Source organism: Heterodontus francisci, chromosome 6, assembly GCF_036365525.1.
Source record: "Heterodontus francisci isolate sHetFra1 chromosome 6, sHetFra1.hap1, whole genome shotgun sequence".
In the NCBI taxonomy this organism is placed as follows: domain Eukaryota; kingdom Metazoa; phylum Chordata; class Chondrichthyes; order Heterodontiformes; family Heterodontidae; genus Heterodontus; species Heterodontus francisci.
In genome coordinates, this window is record NC_090376.1 from 158,055,970 (window position 1) to 158,077,180 (window position 21,211).

A 21,211-nucleotide genomic window follows, 5' to 3' on the forward strand; every position below is an offset into this window, starting at 1 on the left:
AGAGAGTGATAGTGAGTGTCTGAGAGTGTCTGAGAGTGTCAGAGAGTGATAGTGAGTGTATGAGAGTGTCAGAGAGTGTCAGAGAATGTCAGAGAGCGATAGAGAGTGCAAGAGAGTGTCAGAGAGTGATAGTGAGTGTATGTGAGTGTCTGAGAGTGTCAGAGAGTGATAGAGAGAGATAGAGAGTGTAAGAGAGTGATAGTGAGTGTCTGAGAGTGTCAGAGAGAGATAGAGTGTGATAGAGAGTGAGAGAGAGTGACAGAGAGTGTCAGAGTGTGTCAGAGAGAGATAGAGTGTGATAGAGTGTGATAGAGAGTGATAGAGAGTGATAGAGAGTGATAGAGAGTGATAGAGAGTGATAGAGAGTGTCAGAGAGTGTCAGAGAGTGATAGTGAGTTTCGGAGAGTGTCAGAGAGTGTCAGAGAGTGATAGAGACTGATAGAGAGTGTCAGCGAGTGATAGTGAGTGTCTGAGAGTGTCAGAGTGTGTCAGAGAGGGATAGAGAGTGTCAGAGAGTGATAGAGTGTGTCAGAGATTGTCAGAGAGTGATAGTGAGTTTCGGAGAGTGTCTGAGAGTGTCAGAGAGTGATAGAGACTGATAGAGAGTGTCAGCGAGTGATAGTGAGTGTCTGAGAGTGTCAGAGTGTGTCAGAGAGGGATAGAGAGTGTCAGAGAGTGATAGAGTGTGTCAGAGATTGTCAGAGAGTGATAGTGAGTTTCGGAGAGTGTCTGAGAGTGTCAGAGAGTGATAGAGTGTGTCAGAGAGTGTAAGAGAGTGACAGAGAGAGATAGAGAGTGTCAGAGAGTGTCAGAGAGTGTCAGAGAGTGATAGAGAGTGATAGAGAGTGTCAGAGGGTGATAGTGAGTGTCAGAGAGTGATAGAGAGTGTCTGAGAGTGTCTGAGATTGTCAGAGAATGTCAGAGAGTTCAAGAGTGTGTCAGAGAGTGTCAGAGAGTGTCTGAGAGTGATAGTGAGTGTCTGAGAGTGATAGTGAAGTTCTGAGAGTGATAGTGAGTGTCTGAGAGTGTCAGAGAGTGATAGTGAGTGTCTGAGAGTGTCAGAGAGTGTCGGAGCATGTCAGAGAATGATAGAGAGTGTCAGAGAATGATAGTGTGTGTCAAAGGGTGCTGGTGTGTGTCAGAGCGTATAACAGAGTGATAGTGAGTGTCTGAGAGTATCTGAGATTGTCAGAGAGGGCCAGAGTGTGTCAGAGAGTGAGAGAGAGTGAGAGAGAGTGGGAGAGAGTGTCTGAGAGTGTCAGAGAGTGGCAGAGAGTGGCAGAGAGTGATTGTGAATGTCAGAGTGTATCAGAGAGTGATAGTCAATATCTGAGAGTGTCTGAGATTGTCAGAGAGTGATAGAGAGTGATAGTGAGTGTCAGAGAGTGTCAGAGAGTGATAGTGAGTGTCAGAGAGTGTATGAGAGTGTCAGAGAGTGTCAGAGAATGTCAGAGAGCGATAGAGAGTGCAAGAGAGTGTCAGAGAGTGATAGTGAGTGTATGTGAGTGTCTGAGAGTGTCAGAGAGTGATAGAGAGAGATAGAGAGTGTAAGAGAGTGATAGTGAGTGTCTGAGAGTGTCAGAGAGAGATAGAGTGTGATAGAGAGTGAGAGAGAGTGACAGAGAGTGTCAGAGTGTGTCAGAGAGAGATAGAGTGTGATAGAGAGTGATAGAGAGTGATAGAGAGTGATAGAGAGTGATAGAGAGTGATAGAGAGTGTCAGAGAGTGTCAGAGAGTGATAGTGAGTTTCGGAGAGTGTCTGAGAGTGTCAGAGAGTGATAGAGACTGATAGAGAGTGTCAGCGAGTGATAGTGAGTGTCTGAGAGTGTCAGAGTGTGTCAGAGAGGGATAGAGAGTGTCAGAGAGTGATAGAGTGTGTCAGAGATTGTCAGAGAGTGATAGTGAGTTTCGGAGAGTGTCTGAGAGTGTCAGAGAGTGATAGAGTGTGTCAGAGAGTGTAAGAGAGTGACAGAGAGAGATAGAGAGTGTCAGAGAGTGTCAGAGAGTGTCAGAGAGTGATAGAGAGTGATAGAGAGTGTCAGAGGGTGATAGTGAGTGTCAGAGAGTGATAGAGAGTGTCTGAGAGTGTCTGAGAGTGTCTGAGATTGTCAGAGAATGTCAGAGAGTTCAAGAGTGTGTCAGAGAGTGTCAGAGAGTGTCTGAGAGTGATAGTGAGTGTCTGAGAGTGATAGTGAAGTTCTGAGAGTGATAGTGAGTGTCTGAGAGTGTCAGAGAGTGATAGTGAGTGTCTGAGAGTGTCAGAGAGTGTCGGAGCATGTCAGAGAATGATAGAGAGTGTCAGAGAATGATAGTGTGTGTCAAAGGGTGCTGGTGTGTGTCAGAGCGTATAACAGAGTGATAGTGAGTGTCTGAGAGTATCTGAGATTGTCAGAGAGGGCCAGAGTGTGTCAGAGAGTGAGAGAGAGTGAGAGAGAGTGAGAGAGAGTGGGAGAGAGTGTCTGAGAGTGGCAGAGAGTGGCAGAGAGTGATTGTGAATGTCAGAGTGTATCAGAGAGTGATAGTCAATATCTGAAAGTGTCTGAGATTGTCAGAGAGTGATAGAGAGTGATAGTGAGTGTCAGAGAGTGTCAGAGAGTGATAGTGAGTGTCAGAGAGTGTCTGAGAGTGTCAGAGAGTGTCTGAGAGTGTCAGAGAGTGTCAGAGATTGATAGAGAGTGATAGAGAGTGTCAGCAAGTGATATTGAGTGTCTGAGAGAGTCAGAGAGTGTCAGAGAGTGATAGAGAGTGTCAGAGATTGATAGAGATTGATAGAGAGTGTCAGCGAGTTTCAGTGAGTGTCTGAGAGTGTCAGAGTGTGTCAGAGAGGGATAGAGAGTGTCAGAGAGTGATAGAGTGTGTCAGAGATTGTCAGAGAGTGATAGTGAGTTTCGGAGAGTGTCTGAGAGTGTCAGAGAGTGATAGAGTGTGTCAGAGTGTGTAAGAGAGTGACAGAGAGTGATAGTGAATGTCTGAGAGTGTCTGAAAGTGTCTGAGATTTTCAGAGAGTGTCGGAGAATGTCAGAGAGTGTCAGAGAGTTCAAGAGAGTGTCAGAGATTGATAGTGAGTGTCTGAGAGTTTCAGAGTGTTTCAGAGATTGATAGAGAGTGATAGAGAGTGACAAAGAGTGACAGAGAGTGTCAGAGGGTGTCAGTGAGTGTCAGAGAGCGAGAGAGAGTCAGAGAGTGATAGAGAGTGTCAGAGAGTGTCAGAGAGTGATAGTGAGTGTCTGAGAGTGTCAGAGAGCGATAGAGTGTGTCAGAGAGTGTAAGAGAGAGATAGAGAGTGATGGAGAGTGAGAGAGAGTGACAGAGAGTGGCAGAGTGTGTCAGAGAGAGATAGAGTGTGATAGAGAGTGATAGAGAGTGATAGTGAGTGTCAGAGAGTGTCTGAGAGTGTCAGAGAGTGTCAGAGAGTGTTAGAGAGTGTCAGCGAGTGATAGTGAGTGTCTGAGAGTGTCAGAGTGTGTCAGAGAGGGATAGAGAGTGTCAGAGAGTGTCAAAGAGTGATAGAGAGTGATAGAGAGTGTCTGAGAGTGTCTGAGATTGTCAGAGTGTGTCAGAGACAGTCAGAGAGTGATAGAGAGTGATAGAGAGTGTCAGAGAGTCTAAGAGAGAGATAGAGAGTGATAGAGAGTGAGAGAGAGTGAGAGAGAGTGTCAGAGTGTGTCAGAGAGAGATAGAGTGTGATAGAGAGTGATAGAGAGTGATAGAGAGTGATAGTGAGTGTCAGAGAGTGTCAGAGAGTGATAGTGAGTGTCTGAGAGTGATAGTGAAGTTCTGAGAGTGATAGTGAGTGTCTGAGAGTGTCAGAGAGTGATAGTGAGTGTATGAGAGTGTCAGAGTATGTCAGAGAGTGTCAGAGAATGTCAGAGAGCGATAGAGAGTGATAGACAGTGATAGAGAGTGTCAGAGAATGTCAGAGAGCGAAAGAGAGTGATAGAGAGTGTCAGAGAGTGTCAGAGAGTGTCAGAGTGTGTCAGAGAGTGTCAGAGAGTGATAGAGAGTGTCAGAAAGTGATAGTGAGTGTCTGAGAGAGTCTGAGAGTGTCAGAGATTGTCAGAGACTGTCAGAGAGTGATAGAGAGTGATAGAGAGTGTCAGCGAGTTATAGTGAGTGTCTGAGAGTGTCAGAGAGTGTCAGAGAGTGATAGAGAGTGTCAGAGAGTGTCAGAGTGTGATAGTGAGTGTCAGAGAGTGTCAGAGAGTGTCAGAGAGTGTCAGAGAGTGTCAGAGAGTGTCAGAGAGTGTCAGAGAGTGTCAGAGAGTGATAGAGAGTGTCAGCGAGTTATAGTGAGTGTCTGAGAGTGTCAGAGAGTGTCAGAGAGTGATAGAGAGTGTCAGAGAGTGTCAGAGAGAGATAGAGAGGGATAGAGAGTGAGAGAGAGTGTCAGAGAGTGTCAGAGAGTGATAGAGAGTGTCAGAGATTGTCAGAGACTGTCAGAGACTGTCAGAGACTGTCAGACAGTGTCAGAGAGTGATAGAGAGTGTCAGAGAGTGTCAGAGAGTGTCTGAGAGTGTCTGAGAGTGATAGAGAGTGTCAGAGAGTGTCAGAGAGTGTCAGAGAGTGTCAGAGAGTGTCAGAGAGTGTCAGAGAGTGATAGAGAGTGATAGAGAGTGTCAGCGAGTTATAGTGAGTGTCTGAGAGTGTCAGAGTGTGTCAGAGAGGGATAGAGAGTGTCAGAGAGTGTCAGAGAGTGATCGAGAGTGATAGAGTGTCTGAGTGTCTCTGAGATTGTCAGAGTGTGTCAGAGACTGTCAGAGAGTGTGAGAGAGTGATAGAGAGTGTAAGAGAGAGATAGAGAGTGATAGAGAGTGAGAGAGAGTGACAGAGAGTGTCAGAGAGAGATAGAGTGTGATAGAGAGTGATCGAGAGTGATCGTGAGTGTCAGAGAGTGTCAGAGAGTGTCAGAGAGTGTCAGAGAGTGATAGAGAGTGATAGAGAGTGATAGAGAGTGATAGAGAGTGATAGAGAGTGTCAGCGAGTGATAGTGAGAGTCTGAGAGTGTCGGAGTGTGTCAGAGGGACAGAGAGTGTCAGAGAGTGATAGAGTGTGTCAGAGATTGTCAGAGAGTGATAGTGAGTTTCGGAGAGTGTCTGAGAGTGTCAGAGAGTGATAGAGTGTGTCAGAGAGTGATGGAGTGTGTCAGAGGGTGATAGAGAGTGTCTGAGAGTGTCTGAGATTGTCAGAGAATGTCAGAAGGTTCAAGAGTGTGTCAGAGAGTGTCAGAGAGTGTCTGAGAGTGATAGTGAGTGTCTGAGAGTGATAGTGAAGTTCTGAGAGTGATAGTGAGTGTCTGAGAGTGTCAGAGAGTGATAGTGAGTGTATGAGAGTGTCAGAGTGTGTCAGAGGGTGTCAGATAATGTCAGAGAGCGATAGAGAGTGATAGACAGTGATAGAGAGTGTCAGAGAGTGATAGGGAGTGTCAGAGAGTGTAAGAGAGAGATAGAGAGAGATAGAGAGTGATAGAGAGTGAGAGAGAGTGAGAGAGAGTGACAGAGAGTGTCAGAGTGTGTCAGAGAGAGATAGAGTGTGATAGAGAGTGATAGAGAGTGATCGAGAGTGATCGTGAGTGTCAGAGAGTGTCAGAGAGTGATAGTGAGTGTCAGAGAGTGTCAGAGAGTGATAGCGAGTGATAGAGAGTGTCAGCGAGTGATAGTGAGAGTCTGAGAGTGTCAGAATGTGTCAGAGAGGGATAGAGAGTGTCAGAGAGTGATAGAGTGAGTCAGAGATTGTCAGAGAGTGATAGTGAGTTTCGGAGAGTGTCTGAGAGTGTCAGAGAGTGATAGAGTGTGTCAGAGAGTGTAAGAGAGTGATAGTGAGTTTCGGAGAGTGTCTGAGAGTGTCAGAGAGTGATAGAGTGTGTCAGAGAGTGATAGAGTGTGTCAGAGGGTGATAGAGAGTGTCTGAGAGTGTCTGAGATTGTCAGAAAATGTCAGAGGGTTCAAGAGTGTGTCAGAGAGTGTCAGAGAGTGTCTGAGAGTGATAGTGAGTGTCTGAGAGTGATAGTGAAGTTCTGAGAGTGATAGTGAGTGTCTGAGAGTGTCAGAGAGTGATAGTGAGTGTATGAGAGTGTCAGAGTGTGTCAGAGAGTGTCAGAGAGTGTAAGAGAGAGATAGAGAGTGATAGAGAGTGATAGAGAGTGAGAGAGAGTGATAGAGAGTGAGAGAGAGTGAGAGAGAGTGACAGAGAGTGTCAGAGTGTGTCAGAGAGTGATAGAGAGTGATAGAGTGAGTCAGAGATTGTCAGAGAGTGATAGTGAGTTTCGGAGAGTGTCTGAGAGTGTCAGAGAGTGATAGAGTGTGTCAGAGAGTGTCAGAGAGTGACAGAGAGAGATAGAGAGTGTCAGAGAGTGTCAGAGAGTGATAGAGAGTGTCAGAGGGTGATAGTGAGTGTCAGAGAGTGATAGAGTGTGTCTGAGATTGTCAGAGAATGTCAGAGTGTTCAAGAGTGTTCAAGAGTGTGTCAGAGAGTGTCAGAGAGTGTCAGAGAGTGATAGTGAATGTGTGAGATTGTCTGAGAGTGTCTGAGATTTTCAGAGAATGTCAGAGAATGTCAGAGAGTGATAGAGAGTGTCAGGGAGTGTCAGAGAGTTCAAGAGAGTGTCAGAGAGTGATAGTGATGGTCTGAGAGTTTCAGAGTGTTTCAGAGATTGATAGAGAGTGATAGAGAGTGACAAAGAGTGACAGAGAGTGACAGAGAGTGTCAGAGAGTGTCAGAGAGTGTCAGAGAATGATAGTGAGTGTCTGAGAGTCTCTGAGAGTGTCAGAGAGTGTCAGAGAGTGTCTGAGAGTGTCAGAGAGTGTCAGAGAGTGTCAGAGAGTGTCAGAGAGTGTCAGAGAGTGTCAGAGAGTGTCAGAGAGTGATAGAGTGTCTGAGAGTGTCTGAGATTGTCAGAGTGTGTCAGAGAGTGATAGAGAGTGTCAGAGAGTGTAAGAGAGAGATAAAGAGTGATAGAGAGTGAGAGAGAGTGACAGAGACTGTCAGAGTGTGTCAGAGAGAGATAGAGTGTGATAGAGTGTGATAGAGTGTGATAGAGAGTGATAGAGAGTGATGGAGAGTGATCGTGAGTGTCAGAGAGTGTCAGAGAGTGATAGTGAGTGTCAGAGAGTGTCAGAGAGTGATAGTGAGTGTCAGAGAGTGTCAGCGAGTGATAGTGAGAGTCTGAGAGTGTCAGAGAGTGTCAGAGAGTGTCAGAGAGGGATAGCGAGTGGCAGAGAGTGGCAGAGAGTGGCAGAGAGTGATTTTGAATGTCAGAGTGTATCAGAGAGTGATAGTGAATATCTGAGAGTGTCAGAGAGTGTCTGAGAGTGTCAGAGAGTGTCAGAGAGTGTCAGAGAGTGTCAGAGAGTGTCAGAGAGTGTCAGAGAGTGATAGAGAGTGATAGAGAGTGATAGAGAGTGAAAGAGAGTGTCAGCGAGTGATAGTGAGTGTCTGAGAGTGTCAGAGAGTGTCAGAGAGTGTCAGAGAGTGATAGAGAGTGATAGAGAGTGATAGAGAGTGTCAGCGAGTGATAGTGAGTGTCTGAGAGTGTCAGAGTGTGTCAGAGAGGGATAGAGAGTGTCAGAGAGTGTCAGAGAGTGATCGAGTGTCTGAGAGTGTCTGAGATTGTCAGAGTATGTCAGAGACTGTCAGAGAGTGTCAGAGAGTGTCAGAGAGTGTCAGAGAGTGATAGAGAGTGATAGAGAGTGTCAGAGAGTGCAAGAGAGAGATAGAGAGTGATAGAGAGTGAGAGAGAGTGACAGAGAGTGACAGAGAGTGTCAGAGTGTGTCAGAGAGAGATAGAGTGTGATAGAGAGTGATAGAGAGTGATCGAGAGTGATCGAGAGTGATCGTGAGTGTCAGAGAGTGTCAGAGAGTGATAGTGAGTGTCAGAGAGTGTCAGAGAGTGTCAGAGAGTGTCAGAGAGTGTCAGAGAGTGTCAGAGAGTGTCAGAGAGTGGCAGAGAGTGATAGAGAGTGTCAGCGAGTGATCGTGAGAGTCTGAGAGTGTCAGAGTGTGTCAGAGAGGGATAGAGAGTGTCAGAGAGTGATAGAGTGTGTCAGAGATTGTCAGAGTGTGATCGTGAGTTTTGGAGAGTGTCAGAGAGTGTCAGAGAGTGTCAGAGAGTGGCAGAGAGTGATAGAGAGTGTCAGCGAGTGATCGTGAGAGTCCGAGAGTGTAAGAGAGTGACAGAGAGAGATAGAGAGTGTCAGAGAGTGTCAGAGAGTGATAGAGAGTGATAGAGAGTGTCAGATGGTGATAGTGAGTGTCAGAGAGTGATAGAGAGTGTCTGAGAGTGTCTGAGATTGTCAGAGAGTGATAGAGAGTGATAGAGAGTGTCTGAGAGTGTCTGAGATTGTCAGAGAGTTCAAGAGTGTGTCAGAGAGTGTCAGAGAGTGATAGTGAATGTGTGAGAGTGTCTGAGAGTGTCTGAGATTTTCAGAGAATGTCAGAGAATGTCAGAGAGTGATAGAGAGTGTCAGAGAGTGTCAGAGTGTGATAGTGAGTGTCAGAGAGTGTCTGAGATTGTCAGAGAATGTCAGAGAGTTCAAGAGTGTGTCAGAGAGTGTCAGCGAGTGTTAGTGAATGTGTGAGATTGTCTGAGAGTGTCTGAGATTTTCAGAGAATGTCAGAGAATGTCAGAGAGTGATAGAGAGTGTCAGAGAGTGTCAGAGAGTTCAAGAGAGTGTCAGAGAGTGATAGTGATGGTCTGAGAGTTTCAGAGTGTTTCAGAGATTGATAGAGAGTGATAGAGAGTGACAAAGAGTGACAGAGAGTGACAGAGAGTGTCAGAGAGTGTCAGAGAGTGTCAGTGTGTGTCAGAGAATGATAGTGAGTGTCTGAGAGTGTCAGAGAGTGTCAGAGAGTGACAGAGACTGTCAGAGTGTGTCAGAGAGAGATAGAGTGTGATAGAGTGTGTTAGAGAGTGATAGAGAGTGATGGAGAGTGATCGTGAGTGTCAGAGAGTGTCAGAGAGTGATAGTGAGTGTCAGAGAGTGTCAGAGAGTGATAGTGAGTGTCAGAGAGTGTCAGCGAGTGATAGTGAGAGTCTGAGAGTGTCAGAGAGTGTCAGAGAGGGATAGCGAGTGGCAGAGAGTGGCAGAGAGTGGCAGAGAGTGATTTTGAATGTCAGAGTGTATCAGAGAGTGATAGTGAATATCTGAGAGTGTCAGAGAGTGTCAGAGAGTGTCAGAGAGTGTCAGAGAGTGTCAGAGAGTGTCAGAGAGTGTCAGAGAGTGTCAGAGAGTGATAGAGAGTGATAGAGAGTGAAAGAGAGTGTCAGCGAGTGATAGTGAGTGTCTGAGAGTGTCAGAGAGTGTCAGAGAGTGTCAGAGAGTGATAGAGAGTGATAGAGAGTGTCAGCGAGTGATAGTGAGTGTCTGAGAGTGTCAGAGTGTGTCAGAGAGGGATAGAGAGTGTCAGAGAGTGTCAGAGAGTGATCGAGTGTCTGAGAGTGTCTGAGATTGTCAGAGTATGTCAGAGACTGTCAGAGAGTGTCAGAGAGTGTCAGAGAGTGTCAGAGAGTGATAGAGAGTGATAGAGAGTGTCAGAGAGTGCAAGAGAGAGATAGAGAGTGATAGAGAGTGAGAGAGAGTGACAGAGAGTGACAGAGAGTGTCAGAGTGTGTCAGAGAGAGATAGAGTGTGATAGAGAGTGATAGAGAGTGATCGAGAGTGATCGAGAATGATCGTGAGTGTCAGAGAGTGTCAGAGAGTGATAGTGAGTGTCAGAGAGTGTCAGAGAGTGTCAGAGAGTGTCAGAGAGTGTCAGAGAGTGTCAGAGAGTGTCAGAGAGTGTCAGAGAGTGATTGAGAGTGTCAGCGAGTGATCGTGAGAGTCTGAGAGTGTCAGAGTGTGTCAGAGAGGGATAGAGAGTGTCAGAGAGTGATAGAGTGTGTCAGAGATTGTCAGAGTGTGATCGTGAGTTTTGGAGAGTGTCAGAGAGTGTCAGAGAGTGTCAGAGAGTGGCAGAGAGTGATAGAGAGTGTCAGCGAGTGATCGTGAGAGTCCGAGAGTGTAAGAGAGTGACAGAGAGAGATAGAGAGTGTCAGAGAGTGTCAGAGAGTGATAGAGAGTGATAGAGAGTGTCAGATGGTGATAGTGAGTGTCAGAGAGTGATAGAGAGTGTCTGAGAGTGTCTGAGATTGTCAGAGAGTTCAAGAGTGTGTCAGAGAGTGTCAGAGAGTGATAGTGAATGTGTGAGAGTCTCTGAGGGTGTCTGAGATTTTCAGAGAATGTCAGAGAATGTCAGAGAGTGATAGAGAGTGTCAGAGAGTGTCAGAGTGTGATAGTGAGTGTCAGAGAGTGTCTGAGATTGTCAGAGAATGTCAGACAGTTCAAGAGTGTGTCAGAGAGTGTCAGCGAGTGATAGTGAGAGTCTGAGAGTGTCAGAGTGTGTCAGAGAGGGATAGAGAGTGTCAGAGAGTGTAAAAGAGAGATAGAGAGTGATAGAGAGTTGGAGAGAGTGTCAGAGAGAGATAGAGTGTGATAGAGAGTGATAGAGAGTGTCAGCGAGTGATCGTGAGAGTCTGAGAGTGTCAGAGTGTGTCAGAGAGGGATAGAGAGTGTCAGAGAGTGATAGAGTGTGTCAGAGATTGTCAGAGTGTGATAGTGAGTTTCGGAGAGTGTCTGAGAGTGTCAGAGAGTGATACAGCGTGTCAGAGAGTGTAAGAGAGTGACAGAGAGAGATAGAGAGTGTCAGAGAGTGTCAGAGAGTGTCAGAGAGTGATAGAGAGTGATAGAGAGTGATAGTGAGTGTCAGAGAGTGATAGAGAGTGTCTGAGAGTGTCTGAGATTGTCAGAGAGTTCAAGAGTGTGTCAGAGAGTGTCAGAGAGTGATAGTGAATGTGTGAGAGTGTCTGAGAGTGTCTGAGATTTTTAGAGAATGTCGAGAATGATAGAGAGTGTCAGAGAGTGTCAGAGAGTGATAGTGAGTGTCAGAGAGTGTCTGAGATTGTCAGAGAATGTCAGAGAGTTCAAGAGTGTGTCAGAGAGTGTCAGAGAGTGATAGTGAATGTGTGAGAGTGTCTGAGAGTGTCTGAGATTTTCAGAGAATGTCAGAGAGTGTCAGAGAGTGATAGCGAGTGATAGAGAGTGTCAGCGAGTGATAGTGAGAGTCTGAGAGTGTCAGAGTGTGTCAGAGAGGGATAGAGAGTGTCAGAGAGTGATAGAGTGTGTCAGAGATTGTCATAGAGTGATAGTGAGTTTCGGAGAGTGTCTGAGAGTGTCAGAGAGTGTCAGAGAGTGTCAGAGAGTGATAGAGAGTGATAGAGAGTGATAGAGTGTCTGAGAGTGTCTGAGAGTGATAGAGAGTGCCAGAGAGAGTAAGAGAGGGATAGAGAGTGCCAGAGAGTGTAAGAGAGGGATAGAGAGTGATAGAGAGTGAGAGAGAGTGACAGAGAGTGATAGAGAGTGATAGAGAGTGATGGAGTGTCTGAGAGTGTCTGAGAGTGATAGAGAGTGCCAGAGAGTGTAAGAGAGGGATAGAGAGTGATCGAGAGTGATCGTGAGGGTCAGAGAGTGTCAGAGAGTGATAGTGAGTGTCAGAGAGTGTCTGAGAGTGTCAGAGAGTGTCAGAGAGTGTCAGAGAGTGTCAGAGAGTGTCAGAGAGTGATAGCGAGTGATAGAGAGTGTCAGAGAGTGATAGAGAGTGTCAGAGAGTGTAAGAGAGAGATAGAGAGTGATAGAGAGTGAGAGAGAGTGACAGAGAGTGTCAGAGAGTGTCAGAGTGTGTCAGAGAGAGATAGAGTGTGATAGAGAGTGATCGAGAGTGATCGTGAGTGTCAGAGAGTGACAGAGAGTGATAGTGAGTGCCAGAGTGTGTCTGAGAGTGTCAGAGAGTGTCAGAGAGTGATAGCGAGTGATAGATAGTGTCAGCGAGTGATAGTGAGAGTCTGAGAGTGTCAGAGTGTGTCAGAGAGGGATAGAGAGTGTCAGAGAGTGATAGAGTGTGTCAGAGATTGTCAGAGAGTAATAGTGAGTTTCGGAGAGTGTCTGAGAGTGTCAGAGAGTGATAGAGTGTGTCAGAGAGTGTAAGAGAGTGACAGAGAGAGATACAGAGTGTCAGAGAGTGTCAGAGAGTGTCAGAGAGTGTCAGAGAGTGTCAGAGAGTGATAGAGAGTGATAGAGAGTGTCAGAGGGTGATAGTGAGTGTCAGAGAGTGATAGAGAGTGTCTGAGATTGTCAGAGAATGTCAGAGAGTTCAAGAGTGTGTCAGAGAGTGTCAGAGAGTGTCAGAGAGTGATAGTGAAAGTGTGAGAGTGTCTGAGAGTGTCTGAGATATTCAGAGAATGTCAGAGAATGTCAGAGAGTGATAGAGAGTGTCAGAGAGTGTCAGAGAGTTCAAGAGAGTGTCAGAGAGTGATAGTGAGTTTCTGAGAGTTTCAGAGTGTTTCAGAGATTGATAGAGAGTGAGAGAGAGTGATAGAGAGTGACAAAGAGTGACAGAGTGTCAGAGAGTGTCAGAGAGTGTCAGAGAGTGTCAGAGAGTGTCAGAGAGTAATAGAGAGTGATAGAGTGTCTGAGAGTGTCTGAGATTGTCTGAGATTGTCAGAGTGTGTCAGAGTGTGTCAGAGAATGTCGGAGAGTGTCAGAGAGTGTCTGAGAGTGTCAGAGAGTGTAAGAGAGAGTCAGAGAATGTCAGAGAGTGATAGAGAGTGACAGAGAGTGTCAGCTAGTGATAGTGAGAGTCTGAGAGTGTCAGAGTGTGTCAGAGAGGGATAGAGAGTGGCAGAGAGTGGCAGAGAGTGGCAGAGAGTGGCAGAGAGTGGCAGAGAGTGGCAGAGAGTGATGTGATTTTGAATGTCAGAGTGTATCAGAGAGTGATAGTGAATATCTGAGAGTGTCAGAGAGTGTCTGAGAGTGTCAGAGAGTGTTAGAGAGTGTCAGAGAGTGTCAGAGAGTGATAGAGAGTGAAAGAGAGTGTCAGCGAGTGATAGTGAGTGTCTGAGAGTGATAGTGAGTGTCAGAGAGTGATAGAGAGTGATAGAGAGTGATAGAGAGTGTCAGCGAGTGATAGTGAGTGTCAGAGAGTGTCAGAGAGTGTCAGAGAGTGTCAGAGGGTGTCAGAGAGTGTCAGAGAGTGTCAGAGAATGTCAGAGAGTGATAGAGAGTGATAGAGAGTGTCAGAGAGTGTCAGAGAGTGTCTGAGAGTGTCAGAGAGTGTTAGAGAGTGTCAGAGAGTGTCAGAGAGTGTCAGAGAGTGATAGAGAGTGAAAGAGAGTGTCAGCGAGTGATAGAGAGTGATAGTGAGTGTCTGAGAGTGTCAGAGAGTGTCAGAGAGTGTCAGAGAGTGTCAGAGAATGTCAGAGAGTGATAGAGAGTGATAGAGAGTGTCAGAGAGTGTCAGAGTGTCAGAGTGTCAGAGAGTGTCAGAGAGTGTCAGAGAGTGTCAGAGTGTCAGAGAGTGTCAGAGTGTCAGAGAGTGTCAGAGAGTGTCAGAGAGTGTCAGAGAGTGTCAGAGAGTGTCAGAGAGTGTCAGAGAGTGTCAGAGAGTGATAGAGAGTGAAAGTGAGTGTCTGAGAGTGTCAGAGTGTGTCAGAGAGTGTCAGAGAGTGTCAGAGAATGTCAGAGAATGTCAGAGAGTGATAGAGAGTGATAGAGAGTGATAGAGAGTGTCAGAGAGTGTCTGAGAGTGTCAGAGTGTGTCAGAGAGTGTCAGAGAATGTCAGAGAGTGATAGAGAGTGATAGAGAGTGATAGAGAGTGATAGAGAGTGTCAGAGAGTGTCAGAGTGTCAGAGAGTGTCAGAGAGTGTCAGAGAGTGTCAGAGAGTGATAGAGAATGATAGAGAGTGATAGAGAGTGTCAGAGAGTGTCAGAGAGTGATAGAGAGTGAAAGTGAGTGTCAGAGTGTGTCAGAGAGTGTCAGAGAGTGTCAGAGAATGTCAGAGAGTGATAGAGAGTGATAGAGAGTGTCAGAGAGTGTCAGAGTGTCAGAGAGTGTCAGAGAGTGTCAGAGAATGTCAGAGAGTGATAGAGAATGATAGAGAGTGATAGAGAGTGTCAGAGAGTGTCAGAGAGTGTCAGAGAGTGTCAGAGAGTGATAGAGAGTGAAAGTGAGTGTCAGAGAGTGTCAGAGAGTGTCAGAGTGTCAGAGAGTGTCAGAGAGTGTCAGAGAGTGTCAGAGAGTGATAGAGAGTGAAAGTGAGTGTCAGAGAGTGTCAGAGAGTGTCAGAGTGTCAGAGAGTGTCAGAGAGTGTCAGAGAGTGTCAGAGAGTGATAGAGAGTGAAAGTGAGTGTCAGAGAGTGTCAGAGAGTGTCAGAGAGTGTCAGAGTGTCAGAGAGTGTCAGAGAGTGTCAGAGAGTGTCAGAGAGTGATAGAGAGTGAAAGTGAGTGTCAGAGAGTGTCAGAGAGTGTCAGAGTGTCAGAGAGTGTCAGAGAGTGTCAGAGAGTGTCAGAGAGTGATAGAGAGTGAAAGTGAGTGTCAGAGAGTGTCAGAGAGTGTCAGAGAGTGTCAGAGTGTCAGAGTGTCAGAGAGTGTCAGAGAGTGTCAGAGAGTGTCAGAGAGTGTCAGAGTGTCAGAGAGTGTCAGAGAGTGTCAGAGAGTGTCAGAGAGTGATAGAGAGTGAAAGTGAGTGTCTGAGAGTGTCAGAGTGTGTCAGAGACTGTCAGAGAATGTCAGAGAGTGATAGAGAGTGATAGAGAGTGATAGAGAGTGTCAGAGAGTGTCAGAGTGTCAGAGAGTGTCAGAGAGTGTCAGAGAGTGTCAGAGAGTGTCAGAGAGTGATAGAGAGTGAAAGTGAGTGTCTGAGAGTGTCAGAGTGTGTCAGAGAGTGTCAGAGAGTGTCAGAGAATGTCAGAGAGTGATAGAGAGTGATAGAGAGTGTCAGAGAGTGTCAGAGTGTGTCAGAGAGTGATAGAGAGTGATAGAGAGTGTCAGAGAGTGTCAGAGTGTGTCAGAGAGTGATAGAGAGTGATAGAGAGTGTCAGAGAGTGTCAGAGTGTGTCAGAGAGTGATAGAGAGTGATAGAGAGTGTCAGAGAGTGTCAGAGTGTGTCAGAGAGTGATAGAGAGTGATAGAGAGTGATAGAGAGTGTCAGAGAGTGTCAGAGTGTGTCAGAGTGTGTCAGAGAGTGATAGAGAGTGATAGAGAGTGTCAGAGAGTGTCAGAGTGTGTCAGAGAGTGATAGAGAGTGATAGAGAGTGTCAGAGAGTGTCAGAGTGTGTCAGAGAGTGATAGAGAGTGATAGAGAGTGATAGTGAGTGTCTGAGAGTGTCAGAGTGTGTCAGAGAGGGATAGAGAGTGTCAGAGAGTGATAGAGAGTGATAGAGAGTGATAGAGAGTGAGAGAGAGTGAGAGAGAGTGAGAGAGAGTGCAGAGAGTGTCAGAGTGTGTCAGAGAGAGATAGAGTGTGATAGAGAGTGATAGAGAGTGATCGAGAGTGTTCGTGAGTGTCAGAGAGTGTCAGAGAGTGATAGTGAGTGTCAGAGAGTGTCTGAGAGTGTCAGAGAGTGTCAGAGAGTGATAGAGAGTGACAGAGAGTGTCAGCGAGTGATAGTGAGAGTCTGAGAGTGTCAGAGTGTGTCAGAGAGGGATAGAGAGTGTCAGAGAGTGTCAGAGAGTGTCAGAGAGTGATAGAGAGTGAAATACAGTATCAGCGAGTGATAGTGAGTGTCTGAGAGTGATAGTGAGTGTCAGAGAGTGTCTGAGAGTGTCAGAGAGTGTCAGAGAGTGTCAGCGAGTGTCAGAGAGTGTCAGAGAATGTCAGAGAGTGATAGAGAGTGATAGAGAGTGTCAGAGAGTGTCAGAGAGTGTCAGAGAGTGTCAGAGAGTGTCAGTGTCAGAGAGTGATAGAGAGTGATAGAGTGTGTCAGAGGGTGATAGTGAGTGTCAGCGAGTGATAGTGAGTGTCTGAGAGTGTCTGAGATTGTCAGAGAATGTCAGTGAGTTCAAGAGTGTGTCAGAGAGTGATAGTGAATGTGTGAGAGTGTCTGAGAGTGTCTGAGATTTTCAGAGAATGTCAGAGAGTGTCAGAGAGTGATTGCGAGTGATAGAGAGTGTCAGCGAGTGATAGTGAGAGTCTGAGAGTGTCAGAGTGTGTCAGAGAGGGATAGAGAGTGTCAGAGAGTGATAGAGTGTGTCAGAGATTGTCAGAGAGTGATAGTGAGTTTCGGAGAGTGTCTGAGAGTGTCAGAGAGTGTCAGAGAGTGTCAGAGAGTGATAGAGAGTGCCAGAGAGTGTAAGAGAGTGATTGAGAGTGATCGAGAGTGATCGTGAGTGTCAGAGAGTGTCAGAGAGTGATAGTGAGTGTCAGAGAGTGTCTGAGAGTGTCTGAGAGTGTCAGAGAGTGTCAGAGAGTGTCAGAGAGTGTCAGAGAGTGTCAGAGAGTGTCAGAGAGTGATAGCGAGTGATAGAGAGTGTCAGAGAGTGATAGAGAGTGTCAGAGAGTGTCAGAGAGTGTAAGAGAGAGATAGAGAGTGATGGAGAGTGAGAGAGAGTGACAGAGAGTGTCAGAGAGTGTCAGAGTGTGTCAGAGAGAGATAGAGTGTGATAGAGAGTGATCGAGAGTGATCGTGAGTGTCAGAGAGTGACAGAGAGTGATAGTGAGTGCCAGAGTGTGTCTGAGAGTGTCAGAGAGTGTCAGAGAGTGTCAGAGAGTGTCAGAGAGTGATAGCGAGTGATAGATAGTGTCAGCGAGTGATAGTGAGAGTCTGAGAGTGTCAGAGTGTGTCAGAGAGGGATAGAGAGTGTCAGAGAGTGATAGAGTGTGTCAGAGATTGTCAGAGAGTGATAGTGAGTTTCGGAGAGTGTCTGAGAGTGTCAGAGAGTGATACAGTGTGTCAGAGAGTGTAAGAGAGTGACAGAGAGAGATAGAGAGTGTCAGAGAGTGTCAGAGAGTGTCAGAGAGTGATAGAGAGTGATAGAGAGTGTCAGAGGGTGATAGTGAGTGTCAGAGAGTGATAGAGAGTGTCTGAGATTGTCAGAGAATGTCAGAGAGTTCAAGAGTGTGTCAGAGAGTGTCAGAGAGTGTCAGAGAGTGATAGTGAATGTGTGAGAGTGTCTGAGAGTGTCTGAGATTTTCAGAGAATGTCAGAGAATGTCAGAGAGTGATAGAGAGTGTCAGAGAGTGTCAGAGAGTTCAAGAGAGTGTCAGAGAGTGATAGTGAGTGTCTGAGAGTTTCAGAGTGTTTCAGAGATTGATAGAGAGTGAGAGAGAGTGATAGAGAGTGACAAAGAGTGACAGAGAGTGTCAGAGAGTGTCAGTGAGTGTCAGAGAATGATAGTGAGTGTCTGAGAGTGTCAGAGAGTGTCAGAGAGTGATAGAGTGTCTGAGAGTGTCTGAGATTGTCTGAGATTGTCAGAGTGTGTCAGAGTGTGTCAGAGTGTGTCAGAGAATGTCAGAGAATGTCAGAGAGTGTCTGAGAGTGTCTGAGAGTGTCAGAGAGTGTAAGAGAGAGTCAGAGAATGTCAGAAAGTGATAGAGAGTGGCAGAGAGTGTCAGAGAGTGATTTTGAATGTCAGAGTGTATCAGAGAGTGATAGTGAATATCTGAGAGTGTCAGAGAGTGTCTGAGAGTGTCAGAGAGTGTTAGAGAGTGTCAGAGAGTGTCAGAGAGTGATAGAGAGTGAAAGAGCGTGTCAGCGAGTGATAGTGAGTGTCTGAGAGTGATAGTGAGTGTCAGAGAGTGTCAGAGAGTGTCAGAGTGTGTCAGAGAATGTCAGAGAGTGATAGAGAGCGATAGAGAGTGTCAGAGAGTGTCAGAGAGTGTCAGAGAGTGTCAGAGAGTGTCAGAGAGTGTCAGAGAGTGATAGAGAGTGATAGAGAGTGATAGAGAGTGTCAGCGAGTGATAGTGAGTGTCTGAGAGTGTCAGAGTGTGTCAGAGAGGGATAGAGAGTGTCAGAGAGTGATAGAGAGTGACAGAGAGTGTCAGAGTGTGTCAGAGAGAGATAGAGTGTGATAGAGAGTGATCGAGAGTGATCGTGAGTGTCAGAGAGTGTCAGAGAGTGATAGTGAGTGTCAGAGAGTGTCTGAGAGTGTCAGAGAGTGTCAGAGAGTGTCAGAGAGTGATAGAGAGTGACAGAGAGTGTCAGCGAGTGATAGTGAATATCTGAGAGTGTCAGAGAGTGTCTGAGAGTGTCAGAGAGTGTTCGAGAGTGTCAGAGAGTGTCAGAGAGTGTCAGAGAGTGATAGAGAGTGAAAGACAGTATCAGCGAGTGATAGTGAGTGTCTGAGAGTGATAGTGAGTGTCAGAGAGTGTCTGAGAGTGTCTGAGAGTGTCAGAGAGTGTCAGAGAGTGTCAGAGAGTGTCAGAGAGTGTCAGCGAGTGTCAGCGAGTGTCAGAGAGTGTCAGAGAATGTCAGAGAGTGATAGAGAGTGATAGAGAGTGATAGAGATTGTCAGAGAGTGTCAGAGAGTTTCAGAGAGTGTCAGAGAGTGATAGAGAGTGAAAGAGAGTGATAGATAGTGTCAGCGAGTGATAGTGTGTGTCTGAGAGTGTCTGAGAGTGTCAGAGAGTGATAGAGAGTGTCTGAGAGTGTCTGAGATTGTCAGAGAATGTCAGAGAGTTCAAGAGTGTGTCAGAGAGTGTCAGAGAGTGCCAGAGAGTGTCAGAGAGTGATAGTGAGTGTCAGAGAGTGTCAGAGAGTGTCAGAGAGTGTCAGAGAGTGTCAGAGAGTGTCAGAGAGTGATAGCGAGTGATAGAGTGTGTCAGCGAGTGATAGTGAGAGTCTGAGAGTGTCAGAGTGTGTCAGAGAGGGATAGAGAGTGTCAGAGAGAGTAAGAGAGAGATAGAGAGTGATAGAGAGTGAGAGAGAGTGTCAGAGAGTGTCAGAGAGTGTCAGAGAGTGATAGTGAGTGTCAGAGAGTGTCAGAGAGTGTCAGAGAGTGTCAGAGAGTGTCAGAGAGTGTCAGAGAGTGTCAGAGAGTGTCAGAGAGTGATAGCGAGTGATAGAGAGTGTCAGCGAGTGATAGTGAGAGTCTGAGAGTGTCAGAGTGTGTCAGAGAGGGATAGAGAGTGTCAGAGAGAGTAAGAGAGAGATAGAGAGTGATAGAGAGTGAGAGAGAGTGACAGAGAGTGTCAGAGTGTGTCAGAGAGAGATAGAGAGTGATAGAGAGTGATAGAGAGTGATCGAGAGTGATCGTGAGTGTCAGAGAGTGTCAGAGAGTGTCAGAGAGTGATAGCGAGTGATAGAGAGTGTCAGCGAGTGATAGTGAGAGTCTGAGAGTGTCAGAGTGTGTCAGAGAGGGATAGAGAGTGTCAGAGAGTGATAGAGTGTGTCAGAGATTGCCAGAGAGTGATAGTGAGAGTCTGAGAGTGTCAGAGTGTGTCAGAGAGTGATAGAGAGTGATAGAGTGTCTGAGAGTGTCTGAGAGTGTCTGAGAGTGATCGAGAGTGTCAGAGAGTGTCAGAGAGTGTAAGAGAGAGATAGAGAGTGATAGAGAGTGAGAGAGAGTGACAGAGAGTGTCAGAGTGTGTCAGAGAGAGATAGAGAGTGATAGAGAGTGATAGAGAGTGATAGAGAGTGATAGAGAGTGATCGAGAGTGATCGTGAGTGTCAGAGAGTGTCAGAGAGTGTCAGAGAGTGTCAGAGAGTGTCAGAGAGTGATAGCGAGTGATAGAGAGTGTCAGCGAGTGATAGTGAGAGTCTGAGAGTGTCAGAGTGTGTCAGAGAGGGATAGAGAGTGTCAGAGAGTGATAGAGTGTGTCAGAGATTGCCAGAGAGTGATAGTGAGAGTCTGAGAGTGTCAGAGTGTGTCAGAGAGTGATAGAGTGTGTCAGAGAGTGTAAGAGTGTGTCAGAGAGTGTCAGAGAGTGTCAGAGAGTGATAGAGAGTGATAGAGTGTCTGAGAGTGTCTGAGAGTGTCTGAGAGTGATCGAGAGTGTCAGAGAGTGATCGAGAGTGTCAGAGAGTGTCAGAGAGAGATAGAGTGTGATAGAGAGTGATAGAGAGTGATCGAGAGTGATCGTGAGTGTCAGAGAGTGTCAGAGAGTGATAGTGAGTGTCAGAGAGTGTCTGAGAATGTCAGAGAGTGTCAGAGAGTGTCAGAGAGTGTCAGAGAGTGTCAGAGAGTGTCAGAGAGTGATAGCGAGTGATAGAGAGTGTCAGAGAGTGATAGAGAGTGTCAGAGAGTGTAAGAGAGAGATAGAGAGTGATAGAGAGTGAGAGAGAGTGACAGAGAGTGTCAGAGTGTGTCAGAGAGAGATAGAGTGTGATAGAGAGTGATAGAGAGTGATCGAGAGTGATCGTGAGTGTCAGAGAGTGATAGTGAGTGTCAGAGAGTGTCAGAGAGTGTCAGAGAGTGTCAGAGAGTGATAGCGAGTTTCAGAGAGTGTCTGAGAGTGCCAGAGAGTGATAGAGTGTGTCAGAGAGTGTAAGAGTGTGTCAGAGAGTGTCAGAGAGTGATAGAGAGTGATAGAGTGTCTGAGAGTGTCTGAGAGTGATCGAGAGTGTCAGAGAGTGTAAGAGAGAGATAGAGAGTGAGAGAGAGTGAGAGAGAGTGACAGAGAGTGTCAGAGAGTGTCAGAGAGAGATAGAGTGTGATAGAGAGTGATAGAGAGTGATCGAGAGTGATCGTGAGTGTCAGAGAGTGTCAGAGAGTGATAGTGAGTGTCAGAGAGTGTCTGAGAATGTCAGAGAGTGTCAGAGAGTGTCAGAGAGTGTCAGAGAGTGTCAGAGAGTGTCAGAGAGTGTCAGAGAGTGATAGCGAGTGATAGAGAGTGTCAGAGAGTGATAGAGAGTGTCAGAGAGTGTAACAGAGAGATAGAGAGTGATAGAGAGTGAGAGAGAGTGACAGAGAGTGTCAGAGTGTGTCAGAGAGAGATAGAGTGTGATAGAGAGTGATAGAGAGTGATCGAGAGTGATCGTGAGTGTCAGAGAGTGATAGTGAGTGTCTGAAAGTGCCTGAGAGTGTCGGAGTGTGGCAGAGAGTGATAGAGAGTGATAGTGAATGTCTGAGAGTGTCAGAGAGGGTCAGAGGGTGATAGTGAGTGTCAGAGGGTTATAGTGAGTGTCTGAGAGTGTCAGAGAGTGTCAGAGAGCGATAGTGAATGTCTGAGAGTGTCAGAGAATGTCAGAGTGTGATAGTGAATGTCAGAGAGTGTCAGTGAGATTCAGAGAGTGATAGTGAGCGTCCGACAGTTTCAGAGAGTGATAGTGAGTGTCAGAGAGTGTCAGAGAGTGATAGTGAGTGTCTGAGAGTGTCAGAGAGATTCAGACAGTGTCTGAGAGTGTCAGAGAGTGTCAGAGAGTGATAGAGAGTGAAAAAGATTGATAGAGAGTGATAGAGAGTA